This window comes from Macrobrachium rosenbergii, chromosome 34 (assembly GCF_040412425.1).
Source record: "Macrobrachium rosenbergii isolate ZJJX-2024 chromosome 34, ASM4041242v1, whole genome shotgun sequence".
Taxonomy (NCBI): Eukaryota; Metazoa; Arthropoda; class Malacostraca; order Decapoda; family Palaemonidae; genus Macrobrachium; species Macrobrachium rosenbergii.
The window spans coordinates 5160032-5174049 of NC_089774.1; the positions used below are offsets into that span (position 1 = coordinate 5160032).

General features: G+C 37.2%; 1 protein-coding gene across 1 annotated transcript in view; it reads left to right on the forward strand.

The window, feature by feature from the left end:
- Positions 1–4251: 4251 nt before the first annotated feature.
- Positions 4252–14018, forward strand: part of LOC136856096 (major facilitator superfamily domain-containing protein 6-A-like) — a 32759-nt gene continuing 22992 nt past the window's right edge. Inside the window, 1 exon segment of the mRNA XM_067133737.1 lies at positions 4252–4438. The gene's annotated coding sequence lies outside the window, so the exon portion shown is untranslated.

Consider the following 14018-nt stretch of genomic DNA (forward strand, 5'->3'; position numbering starts at 1 on the left):
CATTCATTTGTTTTATTTGTTTATTTTTATTGGTCTATAAGTTCCATCTGGTTTGATGGATTCATCATAATCTTTAAGTCCATTTGGTCCACTGGACCATTAGGACTATTAGGTCTTATAAGGTTCATTTGGGGTAGAGGTTCAACTGGATCATTTGGTCCACTGGATCCGTTTAGCTCCTCAGGTTCACTTGGTCCATTAAGTCAGTTGGTCCATATATATATATATATATATATATATATATATATATATATATATATATATATATATATATATATATATATATATATATATATATATATATATATATATATATATATATATATATATATATATATATATATATATGGTTCTTTTCAAATAATATTCTTTATTTGTAACTAAGAATTTTCTTAGTAGTAGTATTCGGGATTTTCCTTTGCAACGGCTTCATCTAACGTCCCTTTATTTTCTCCTTTCGTGCTGTCTTTTGGGAGCAAGAGCCCGTGCTGGCCTCCACAAAGAGTAATGTAAGCCAATGTGAAGAATTATTTGTTGTCAGTATAGGCCTACAGTAAACAAAACGACGGAATTACAATAAAAAATCGAGATGGCAGGTACTGGGCCTAGGGGTGTTGCGCGCCATTTTTATGTATGTTTGTTTAGTTTGTATAGGAGCCAGTGTTGATAGAGGCCGGCCCTAGACTGAGCGATTACTCTCTAAACATGTAGCCTGTTGTCCCACAGACTGATAAAATCTATGGAAATATGGCGTATATAGAATTTAAATTATAGACGTTTATCGTGATATCTCTAAGGCCATTTTGACGGTGTATGACCTAATACTTTCGTAACGTCTTCTCTTTACCCACCTACTTTCGTTTCTCTAGTCTTGCCTACTTCTCTTTCCATCTTTATCAAAGGCCTTTTATCTAACTGTTTTACCTGTCTATAGTTTTCTTAATTATTTTATCTTTTATTCGTCCACGTGACCATCTTGTCAAAGACGAACGTGAGGAATTTTTAAAGTTTGTCGACGAGTATTTTCAGTTTGACATAACATTCACGAACGCTGTCAAAGTTTTAGAGAGAGAGAGAGAGAGAGAGAGAGAGAGAGAGAGAGAGAGAGAGAGAGAGAGAGACTGCATTCCATTCAAATGTAAAAATAAAATCAGGAGTGGCCGGAGGAATGCTTTTGGAGCAAAAATGCTACCGGAAGGCGGCCATTAGAATAGAGGGCGGAGTGAACAACGCTTGTATGGGGACGCACAGAAAACTGAATAATTCTCACGCAATTCCCTGGCGATTATTTCTTTTATGCTGATTTCTTCTTTTGTTCCATAAGAGTTCTTTCGCCGTAAGTGGGGTGTTTAAATTCAAATCCTCTTCCGCAGTTTATGGAGTTCAGATTTATCTGTTTGTCTTGTGGTTCCACCTAGGCCTATCCGATAGGCGTGATGGTCGATTTTGTAGGTGAATCACACCGATTCGATCCTGTTGAGGTGACCGAGTTCCAGTAATACTGGATTGTGCCATTCATAGCCCTAATTGCTATTTAAGAGATTAAGTTATTCCAGCTTCGTAAATGGCGTCAGTGGGTAGGTCTAATTGAATGCAAAGGAGTGCTGCGCTTCAAGAAGCCTAATTAACCTCATGATTTTTCTATTTACACGCGTTCCACGAAGACAGCCTAATTAATTAAGACCAGTGACCTGTCGTCTCTATTTTATCTTTTAATTAAGCTTTAACAGAAACAGGAACATCGGAAAACAAAAGAGTTCAGACATAGGTCTAGCAGAGAACTCGACTTTTGTAGCCATCAACAGAAACGCCATTTTAAACATCAAATGGAAGACGTGAGAAAGATATAATGAGATTATTTTCTCAAATGCGTAATAACGTTGACAGGAGGGTAGGTAACACCCACTTCTATCTAAATCTATCCTTTCTGTTCAAAGAAACAGCTAGAGAATAGACGAACGTATTAGAGCAGAACTTCTGGTAAGTTGTTTGACCTTGGAAACTTTTGATTCTCCGCTCCGTGTGACCAAAACTTTCCTCATGCCAAGGATGATGTTATAATGTATATTATATTTTGTTTTGGTGAGTTTTATATATTTTTTAATTTTTGGTTTTGTTTGTATTAATAATAATTTTTTTTTTAATTCTGTTCTGAGCAAAATTGGTCAGAAAGTTGGTCTTTTTTTGAGCCTGTTCGAAATGAATGTCTGCTCATTTTGAATAATAATAATAATAATAATAATAATAATAATAATAATAATAATAATAATAATGATGATGATGACAGTTTATCAGTCAAATCCAGAAATAGTTTGCATAGAAATATTATTGGAACAATGGCTTGTAATTCTAGTTACCACAGGGTAATAAACTAACTAAATATATATTTTTATATTATTATTATTATTATTATTATTATTATTATTATTATTTATTATTATTATTATTATTATTATAAGTGAAAATCAAATGATAATCTTAATTTTCCTACGCTTAAAAGTAACGTGGAGTACCACAGGACGAACTTAAAGACCCAGCTCATTTTTTTCTTCCCCGACAATTTAAAGAACTTCCCTTTCTCCCCACATAGGATGACGTCAGAGGCTGGTCAAAGACCCGGAGGCTCCTCCCATTTGTTTGGGCAAGGTTCAGAGGTCAACACTAGCCTCTTAAAGGTCTTATAAGGCCAGGGCTTAAGTTTGGGCTGAAGGCTTTTGGATAAAATTTCTTGCTTTGGGAGACCAGTGAGTAATTTTAATTATTTAATTTTATTTTATGAGGATTATCATTGCTCTAAAAAGCCAAAGTGAATTAATGATGTATATAATTAATTAATAATAATTAATAATAATAATAATAATAATAATAATAATAATAATAATAATAATAATAATATTATTATTATTATTATTATTATTATTATTATTATTATTATTATTATTATTATTATTCTCAAACTTTGAGATTGGATAATTTGAATATGTAATAATAATAATAATAATAATAATAATAATAATAATAATAATAATATTATATCCAAATAATAATAATAATAATAATAATATAATAATTATTATTATTATTATTATTATTATTATTATTATTATTATTATTATTATTATTATTATTATTATTATTATTATTATTATTATTATTATCCAAATTTTGACACCGGATAGAAAATTCCAAAATTTTAAATTTCTCTTTCTCTATCATTCTTTTGACATTAATAAGTAATCAGTCTGTAAACGATGGATAAAAAAAAAATAATTTGAAAGCGTTCCATTCGGGAGATTTTGCCGGAGTGGTGGAAACAATTGAATAACGGAAATCAAAGAATAAAAAAAATGTCAAAATCTGAAACTGTTATGTTTTGAAATGGTTTTCCAAATTCTTCAAGTTATTTGAGGCCAAAGCCTTAATAATAATAATAATAATAATAATAATAATAATAATAATAATAATAATAATAATAATAATAATAATAATAATGTGACTTTCTTGTCCTCATTATGTACCTGGTAGTTAGTTGATTACAGTGCTCAACAGCTAGGGTGCAGAAGGGCATGGGGCCAGCAACCTCATCTCAAACACCATATGAAAATGGGAATATAATTGCCCTTTTTAGATCCGTCCCCAAATTCCAGGTCACTGGAGGGCAATGATTTTAATCTAACCTGTTTCCTGACCTCACATCACGTGACCTCTTTTTAGGACGAGGTCAGTCAGTTCTGTCAATCATGGCATTCACAAATGGTCACCCATCCGCTCACTTACCTGGCCTCAAAATATGGTATTGTTCTTCTCTTGTTTTGTTTTGGTCACAGTGGGGAGGTCAAGGATTTGAGAGAGAGAGAGAGAGAGAGAGAGAGAGAGAGAGAGAGAGAGAGAGAGAGAGAGAGGTTTACGAATGTGTTTACCATCCAGTAAAGGCGTCTCATTCTTGAATCAACTTACCTGTCTTGTTAAAAACGTGTTTTCTATTAAGAGGTTACGGGAGAGAGAGAGAGAGAGAGAGAGAGAGAGAGAGAGAGAGAGAGAGAGAGAGAGAGAGAGAGAGAGAGAGAGAGAGAGAGATTTGCTTTCTTGGGCCAAAAGTAAAAAGTTTTTCCCATTCTGCAACAGAGTCTCCTCTGAATCCATCTGGTTGGCGATAGCGCGACTTCCACGCTGAGAGAGAGAGAGAGAGAGAGAGAGAGAGAGAGAGAGAGAGAGAGAGAGAGTCAGACTGTTCACTTGCCAGCCATGGTCAGTTACCGTCAGTTACCTCCTTCAGTGTGCCACTGGAACGCGTAACGTGAGGGTCTATAGTACAGCGTTGTGGTCTGGTAGCTCGTTGTGTAGATTCGCGCCTGCGCAGATTCTCAGACTGTTTTTGATGCCCGCCGTCAGGAGGTCGTTTCTGGAAGAAGAAGAAGAAGAAGCAAGAGGGTCTGACGTAAGTGCACTTAAGCCTTCATTATAACTTAACGTTCAAAAGTCGTTCTCGTCCAACTTGAGCCTCAAATCACAAAGTTTTGAGAAGCTGACATTCTTGCTAGTGTCCACAAGAGAATGTACAGTAGATAGTTTTCCATGTATCTCTGGAACGTTTATGGTAGTTTCCACGAGAGAAGGTAGATAGTTTTCCATGTATCTCTGGAATATTTATGGCAGTTTCCACAAGAGGAGAAATAGTTTTCCATGTATCTCTGGAATATTTATGGTAGTTTCCACAAGAGAAGGTAGATAGTTTTCCATGTATCTCTGGAACATTCATGGTAGTTTCCACAAGAGAATGTAGATAGTTTTCCATGTATCTCTGGAACATTTATGGTAGTTTCCACAAGAGAAGGTAGATAGTTTTCCATGTATCGCTGGAATATTTATGGTAGTTTCCACAAGAGGAGAAATAGTTTTCCACATATCTCTGGAATATTTATGGTAGTTTCCACAGGAGGAGAAATAGTTTTCCATATATGCCTGGAATATTTATGGTAGTTTCCGCAAGAGGATAAATAGTTTTCCACATATCTCTGGAATATTTATGGTAATTGCCTGGAATGTCCACTTGTTACCAATTTATTACCACAAATATTCACAGTAGTTGATGTATGTAAGCAATTGTTAACAGACTATAATTTGCTTGATGAAATCAGCGCCATCCTCACTTTTTCACCATTTCCTTTCATCAAATGCCTGGAATATTTATGGCCATTGTTTTCCATATGAATTCAAGATAGATGTAATTATAGTTTTCCATGTACTTAAATGCCTGGAATATTTATTAAAACAAAAATATTATGGTAGTTTCCAAGAGGAGACATAGTTTTCCATATATGCCTGGAATATTTATGGTAGTTTCCACGGGAGGAGACATAGTTTTTTGCCCATTTATAGTCTGGAATATTTATGGTAGTTTCCGCAAGAGGAGACATAGTTTTCCATGTATCTCTGGAATATTTATGGTAGTTTCCACTGGAGGAGAAATAGTTTTCCATATATGCCTGGAATATTTATGGTAGTTTCCACAAGAGGAGAAATAGTTTTCCATATATGCCTGGAATATTTATGGTAGTTTCCACGGGAGGAGAAATAGTCTTCCATATATGCCTGGAATATTTAGTTTTCCATCCATATATGTCTGGAATATTTATGGTAGTTTCCACGGGAGGAGAAATAGTTTTCCATGTATGTCTGGAATATTTATGGTAGTTTCCACGGGAGGAGAAATAGTTTTCCACATATGCTCTGGAATATTTATGGTAGTTTCCACAAGAGAAGGAATATTTTCCATGTATCTGGAATATTTATGGTAGTTTCCACAAGAGGAGAAATAGTTTTCCACATATCTCTGGAATATTTATGGTAGTTTCCACAAGAGAAGGAATATTTTCCATGTATCTGGAATATTTATGGTAGTTTCCACGGGAGGAGAAATAACTTTCCATGTATCTCTAGAATATTTATGGTAGTTTCCACAAGAGGAGAAATAGTTTTCCATGTATCTCTGGAATATTTATGGTAATTTCCACAAGAGAAGGAAAATAGTTTTCCATGAAAATCTCTGGAACATTCATGGAAGTTGATACAAGAGAAGGAGAAATAGTTTTCCATGATAATCTCTTGAACATTCTTGGAAGTTGACAGGTTGACACAAGGGAAGGAGAAAAGTTTTCAATGAGAATCTCTGAAACGTGAAACTCCAGTGAATCTTGTTTCCAGAATTTCCAGCAAAACGACCCCCTCTCTCTCTCTCTCTCTCTCTCTCTCTCTCTCTCTCTCTCTCTCTCTCTCTCTCTCTCTCTCTCTCAGTCCATCTGACTTTGCTGTGATTGATCATTATTTTAGTTTATTAGTGTTTTATGAATTGTAACATATGCCGAATACATTTGTCATTTAGGGGCTTGCATCCATCTATTTACATAATCTATGTATCTATGTAAGGCTAGAACAGTTAAAATCGTATTATATTCTACAAAAATTAAGCTACTTTTCTTCGTTCCAGTGTCTATGAAAAGCAAAAAATTAAATACCTCTCCTCATATTTCCCTTGTCATTTTAGTAGCAACCATATACCACGCATTCTTAAGTAACTCAAAACTCAAGTTTAAAAGTTATAGTTCACTAGTTTTTTGTCACAGTTCACTGGTCTCATTTAACTAGTGAACTATAACCTTAGGTAAAGGCCTGTATGTAATCTTGACCCCAGAGCTCTAAGTGAGTATAGTAGGAATTCGGGGGTTATATTCCACACTCCTTCCCACAAAATATGACCTTATCTTTGCCCTGATTGGCGCATTGCTCAGGTGTTATACATAGTTTTAGATGTTATTTATCCCTTTTTAACGTCATTTTACGCCTTATATGTATATATATATTGTATAATCGTAATATTTTGTTCCGTGGGAACCTCACCTAGCAGAGATGAGGCTAGAAAGTAGCTGTATATTTAGTTCCGTTCGTTACCTTACTCGTACGTAACTTCTTATTCATTTATTCCGTCGTCAGCATTAATAATTGGTAAAAGTGGCTGGTGTATTTCTTAGTGATTGGATTGTGGCGAAGCGTCTTTGTTTTGTTTTGATTTGTTTTGAATGGTTTCTTAAACTGCTGAAGGGCGGTTTGTTTTAGAAGTGGTTACACTTACATAAACAACTGTTTGGTGCGTGGCTTGTTTACAAGAGCGGTTATAATTACGCCTTGTGGATTCAGATTTGAAAAGCCTGAGGTCATTCAAGTTATTCTCTCAACGTTCCATTATTGACGTAAATATTGTATCAATCACGAATCGAAGAGACCTACTTGAACGCTGCCTGTGACTTAGAGAGAAACAGGTATCCCACAAAAAAGTAGTTATAAACTTACCAAACCTGCCTTGGGCCGTTTTGGGGGCGTGGGGCGGAGGCTGGTGGCGGTGTTATGCTGAGATATCTGGTTACCCCCTACCACCTGAGCGCTACCCTTCCATTGTCCATTTGTTTTGTGACGCCAGCGTAACACATCTGACGCACGTGAAAGGTTGAGGAGAGCAGGGCCTAGTTGAGAATTCACCGACCAAACATAGACATTGTATTGGTTATGCCAAGTTTGGTTAGACATTTCAGCCATTCGCTGAAGAGTGAGGTAACGTCTTTCCTTTGTTTTTTACTAATAATATATATATATATATATATATATATATATATATATATATATATATATATATATATATATATATATATATATATATATATATATATTCTGTATGTATGTATGTGTGTTTAAAATACCACAAGAATATATAATGAGAAAATTCGAATTATTTTATATTGCCATAGTGATTTCTAACCGTGGAACAAATTTATTAAATTTATCAAAGAATGTACATAAATTTTCGTTAACCGGCATAATAAAAATTACAGTTGGTATCTAAACCAATTTTCAGTTTCTAGAGTAAGTTAATGTTCTGCTTTCAAACAATTCCACGTAAAGGTTACTTAGCTTTGTTAATTGAAGACTTCCCATGGCCTTACTAAAACATTTTTGAGAGCAATGTTTCCGATTCAGTTCAAATTTAGAAGCATTTTTAGTTTTCTGTAAAAGAAAATTATTGCGCCGGCTTTGTCTGTCCGTCCGCACTTTTTCTGTCCGCACTTTTTCTGTCCGTATTTTTTCTGTCCGCACTTTTTCTGTCCGTATTTTTTCTGTCCGCACTTTTTCTGTCCGCACTTTTTCTTTCGTATTTTTTCTGTCCGCACTTTTTCTGTCCGCACTTTTTCTGTCTTTTTCTGTCGGCATTTTTTCTGTTTTCTCTGTCCGCACTTTTTCCTTTTTCAGATTTTCTCTGTCCGCACTTCTTCTCTGTCCGCACTTTTTCTGTCCGTATTTTTTCTGTAGCACTTTTTCTGTCCGTATTTTTTCTGTCCAAACTTTTTCTGTCCGCACTTTTTGGTATGTTGCACTTTTTCTGTCCATTTTTTCCACCCTGTCAATCATCAGACATGTCCATTTTTTTTGTCAGCCCTTTTTCTGTCCACTTTTTCTGTCCGCCTCAGATCTTAAAATGTTAGAGGTTAGAGGGTTAATTGGTATGTTGATCATCCATCAGTCATCAAACATCTGACAACGATATAGGATCAAGGTTGTGTTATCCATAATCGTGCTTCTGGCAACCACCGGGCCGTGATTAAAGTTCCATGGGCCACGACTCACACAGCGTTATACCGAGACCACAGCAAGATAGATCTATTTTCGGTGGCCTTGATTATACTCTGTAGCGGCTGTACAGAAAGCTCGATTGCGCCGAAGAAACTTCGGCGCATTTTTTGTTTTAAATAAACCTTAAAAATTCACTATAATCAATAGATACTTGAGTTGAATGGTGACACTACGTCGAAACTCACTATTAAACACTATTAATCCGTGCATTATTATTATTAATGAAGTCTACATTATTATTTAAATTAGGACTAAACACTAAAGTTTGGCCCAGCAAGAAAATACGTTATTTTTGTATTATTTCATTTATATCTCGGCGGATTCGACCCTATTACCTCTGTTGCAAACCCGATGCTCATTTGTTTTAAGAGATATTACTTTATAGCGACTTTGCCCAATCGCTTATACTCCTAGTACTAGTAGTAGTAGTACTATCTAATTCCTCTTCTCGTCAAGTGGATTGCAGGTGCCCTGACCAATTAGCCTGGGCTTTGGTACGACCCACCCCCCCTCCTCCACCCTAACGTGTCATTACGCAATTTACGTACATCCCCTGCTCTGTGTCATTGTGTAACTCAGGCCGTGTAATGGTTCTGTATACTCTTCCTGATTTCAGGTCGTGTAGTTTGTGTAAGGCTGATTTCACGTAGGAGTTCTGTGTATTCCTGATTCCTGGTAGTTTTTGTAAGGTTGATTTCACATAAAAGTTCTGCGTATTCTTGGTTATAGATCATGTGATAGTACTGTATATTCCTGATTTCAGGTTATGGAATATTCCTGTGTATTCTTGATTTCAGGTTATGTAGTGGATATGTGTATTCCTGATTTCAGGTTAAGGAATAGTTCTGTGTATTCCTGATTTCAGGTTATGGGATAGTTCTGTGTACTCTTGACTTCAGGTTATGTGATAGTTCTGTGTATTCCTGACTTCAGGTTATGTGATAGTTCTGTGTATTCCTGATATCAGATTATGGAATAATCCTGTGTATTCCTGACTTCAGGATATGGAATAGTCCTGTGTATTCCTGATTTTAGGTTACACAGTAGTTCTGTATGTTCCTGAATCCATGTTACGCAATATCTTTGAGCACTCTTGATTTCAGGTCATGAGGAACTTCTTAGGTTTAGGTCAAGTGCAAATTAAGCGCATTCTTGACTTTGGAATGTAAAGTAATTTAGCATATTCTTAGTTTCAAATCATGCAGTACTTCTGCACACTCTTGATTCCAGTTCGTGAAGAAAACAGCATATTCTTGATTCCAGATCTTAAAGAAACTTAGTACACTCTTGACTTCGGATCTCAGAGTATCTTAGCATGTTCTTGAATTCAGATTGTATAATAATCCAACATATTCTTGACTGCAGATCGTTTTGTAATTCTACACTTTCTTGACTCAGATTGTGGGAGTATAATTCCAGCATATTCTTTCCTTCAAACTGCATGACAATGAAGCATATTCTTGATTAACAGTTCCTGTCACAATTCAGTCTATTCTTGACTTAGCTCATACAGTTCTCCAGCTTATTATTAACACCAGGAAGCGCCGCAGGTTTGAGTAATTCTGAATTCGGGTCACAACCTACCAATTCCACCAGGGTCTAATCACATTAATATACAACTCGTCTTCTAATTTTTTTACCTCGGGATGTTTGGCAACAAAGGAGGAACCCTTTCACCTTTGGCTGCTAGTCAGTCCATTCTAAGAACCGCCGTCGACTTATATGTTACTTAGTTCAATAGGAGCATATGCCTAGGGTGGTCTAGCTTCCCCTGGTAGGGTTGGTCTAAGTCTGGATGGCCAGCTGTTTGGGTAAAAAATAGGTCGTGTGGATGGGTACAAGTTATTCATGCCAGTTTTACCTTTCTTGAGATTCTTGTGTGACAGTTGTCAACCTTTGTTGAATAGTTTGGAAACTAGATTGTGTTTTAAACTAAAAAAAAAAATATTCAACATAGGCACAAGTTGCAAGCACTCCTTGAGCAGTAGAGTTCGATGGAGCTGTAAAATAGAGTTGGTAGTAATAATAAAAGTGGAAAATAGTCTCTTGCCATATTCAAATTACGTTAAAATTATCATCTTTACTGAGCTTTCTCCAGACAAAATGATTCCATCTTGGAAAGATTTTTTAAAACTGGGACTTTTTTAATAAGTTTAGTTCTTTTGAAAACCCAATAAAGAAAACCGCACCAGAATTACCAAAATTATCATAAATAAGCTGACAATCATTCTATGTCAAATACCCACTGATCTGGGACCTCGTGAACTGGTGGGCACAAGGACTTGAGGTTCGATCCCCGGGCAAGATAAGGTGATTTGGGCACGTGCATTCAAACCAACTGTGCCTTTGTTGAACTAAGCAATATATTCAGTTCCTGGTAGTCAGTTGAATGTAGTGGGTCACAGTCAGGGTGGGAAAGATTTCTCAAGCACATTCTCGACTTCTCAGTTCCAGAGGTCCTTTATTCCTCACACCGTTGGACTGTGGAATACTGTCCCTGGGGATGTCGTGGAAGCTTTGAATTTCAGGTCAGTGGGCTTGTTCCTTATGAATAGGTTCCATCTTCTGAATAAAACAACAATAATAATAGTAACAACAATAATCAGTGGAAAAACTGCACTAGCTAGCGTACTGAGATTTTGAGCTTTCAAAATAGGCCTATGGCTCTCTGAAACAACAGAGCATCGGCGTTTGTAACTGAACAAAACAACAGTTTAGCACTGGGTGGCGACCCCACAGTATTGAACGCTAAAAACGTTCCTTTATATCGAACTAATGACCACATTTGCCTCCAGTGCCTATTAACTGTACCGTTGACAGCCCAGGATGCGATGACTGATTCAAAGTCTATCCCAGTTCTGTCAGTCTTCATCTGAGTGTTCCTGTTGTTTGGGACTGACTGTGTCCTGAGGTCACGTTACTCCATAGTATTATTGGTTTTCATGGGACGAGATAAAACAGAGACTGGGCGTTTGTCAAATCTTCTTCTGGGTCCAAGGAAATCTAATTATCTGGAGAAAGGGGTCCATTCAGTCAGTTTTTTCAAGTTTTGTGCTCTTTAGGGGGGTAGTACCGTCAGTGCACCACAGGCGGTGCACTGTAGGCAACACTTGAGGTTCTTTGCAGCGTTCCTTAGGCCCCTCGCTGCAACCCCTTTCGTTCCTTTTACTGTACCTCCTTTCGTATTCTCTTTCTTCCGTGTCACTTTCCTCAACTCTCTCCTAACAGCTGTTTCATAGTGGAGCTGCGAAAGGTTTCCTAAAACCTTTTCACTCTCAATTTCCCTTTCATTGCTGAATGACCTCATGGGTCCCAGCGCTTGACCTTTGACGTAAATTTTATAATCAATTCCAGTTCCAAGTTTTGTAAGATCGCATTAAATTGAAATAATTCTACTAATGACAAAGTCCTCTGCCATTCGTAATGGTCTCCTCAGCAGTACAGATTCAGCGTTTAATAAATTTGTTCATTAAAAGAATTATTTACAAGCGCATAATAATCTATACACTCCATTCTACAAACTGGTTTAAACTCAGCATGTTCATGAGTAGTACGGTCTTGTGACCGCACTTCCTGCTGTTTTCTGAGAGAGAAATAACAATGATTACGCCTGCAGCCTCAATGTGTATCGTGTACGTCAGCTAGATGTGGATATAACTAGTGTTTTCTGAAGAAGAATGTGCAGGTATAAAACTCTTTGGATATTTTTGAAAAGGATTGAGAAACAGTACAAAAAATTTTGTCACAGTTTAAGGTAGCTCATTGACGCTTGTAAGGAATAGGTGGGTGGGGCCTTTGGGTCAATTTTTGGCAATGAGAAGGGTGGTTAGATTCATAAATCATTAAGTAAGACGCTTGTCCATGATTATATTCTTAATGGAAAACGAGAACACTTTAAAATCTATACATTTTATGCATTTATTGTATGTTCACAGGCTAGAATCACATTCTTAACGACTGTAATTGACCATATTTCTCCAAACAAGGGAATGATAGTGTTAGAGAGACTGAACAGCCGTTTTGAACGATGGATATACAAAGGAAAGACCAAATGAAATTCCCACTGACGCCACGAGCAGCAAGCTCGGCAAGCCATGAAATTCTTACGAAAGCGAAAGCTTTGTGTGACCTTGTCAACTGCACCGCCCGTGTTCGGACTTCTAAAAAAAGCCACACGATCGCATTTCGCATTTCCCAGCCGAGTTAAACCTTTCTTCTGGTGGTTCTGCGTCGGGAGAGTTTTCTCGAGCTGCTCCAGAATGCTTCTCACTTAAACAGTGAGCTCGAAAGGGTATTTCAAGTCCGCGTTGTTGCCGGATGTCCAAAGAATTGTTGGAACGACGAACAACCGATCCCTAGACTTACATCATTGCCCTGAGGTCAGATGCCACCACTGGAACGGCGTCTAATCGTCTCTCAGAGCAGCCTCACGCCCTCTACAGGAAAGAGACGCCCGTAAGCGAGGCCGTGCCCACAGGGGGCACGCTGACCCGCCAGCAGAGTGTTAATGCCACAGGCTATTGATTGACCAGAAGGACTGAACGCCCCACAAAAGTGACCTTCCCTCAATATGACTCAAGGTGACCTCAGCCTCCCCACGACCTTACAGAGGAGACCCGGTGCCGAAGGGGCAATTGAGTGACCCCGTCCCAAACACCTGTCCCAGGTGGGGCCAACCAGCCCATGGTGGGGTGGGGGGGTTTTGGGCAGGTAGAAGCACTCATCTTCCTTACCAGTATCTCAAGTGATAATCTGATCAGCTGGAGATGTGAGCAATAATTGCTTTTCCGAATATACATTAGTAGTTATATATAATTACTGTTCTCTAGAAGATGGTCTGCTTTCAAATAATAATGATAATATTATAGGTGCGCTCCTTTGAAACACATGGGGCATTATACTTAATGGTGATGTATGTATGTATATGTGTGTGTGTATTCTTCAAAACAAATATTAAAAAAATCATCTTTATTTTACAGCCAAATATGGTTCTGAGAACACTGTAGAATTCAGTGCATTGTAATGTTCCAAAGTCACCTTGCAATGCACGCACACGCACACACACACACAAATTTTCCCAGTATACAAAGTCAGTCAGGTGTACCAATTGTATATATCGCCTCAGATATTTTATGATCCAAATTTTTACTTCCTTTTGTGTCTATAATTTCCTTACACTCCGTTCTAAATTTTCTCTCTCTCTCTCTCTCTCTCTCTCTCTCTCGTTATATATCCACACCACTCTGTATCTCTCACACATACAAGCTCAGACATACAAACGAGCAATCTCTCTCTCTCTCTCTCTCTCTCTCTCTCTCTCTCTCTCTCTCTCTCTCTCT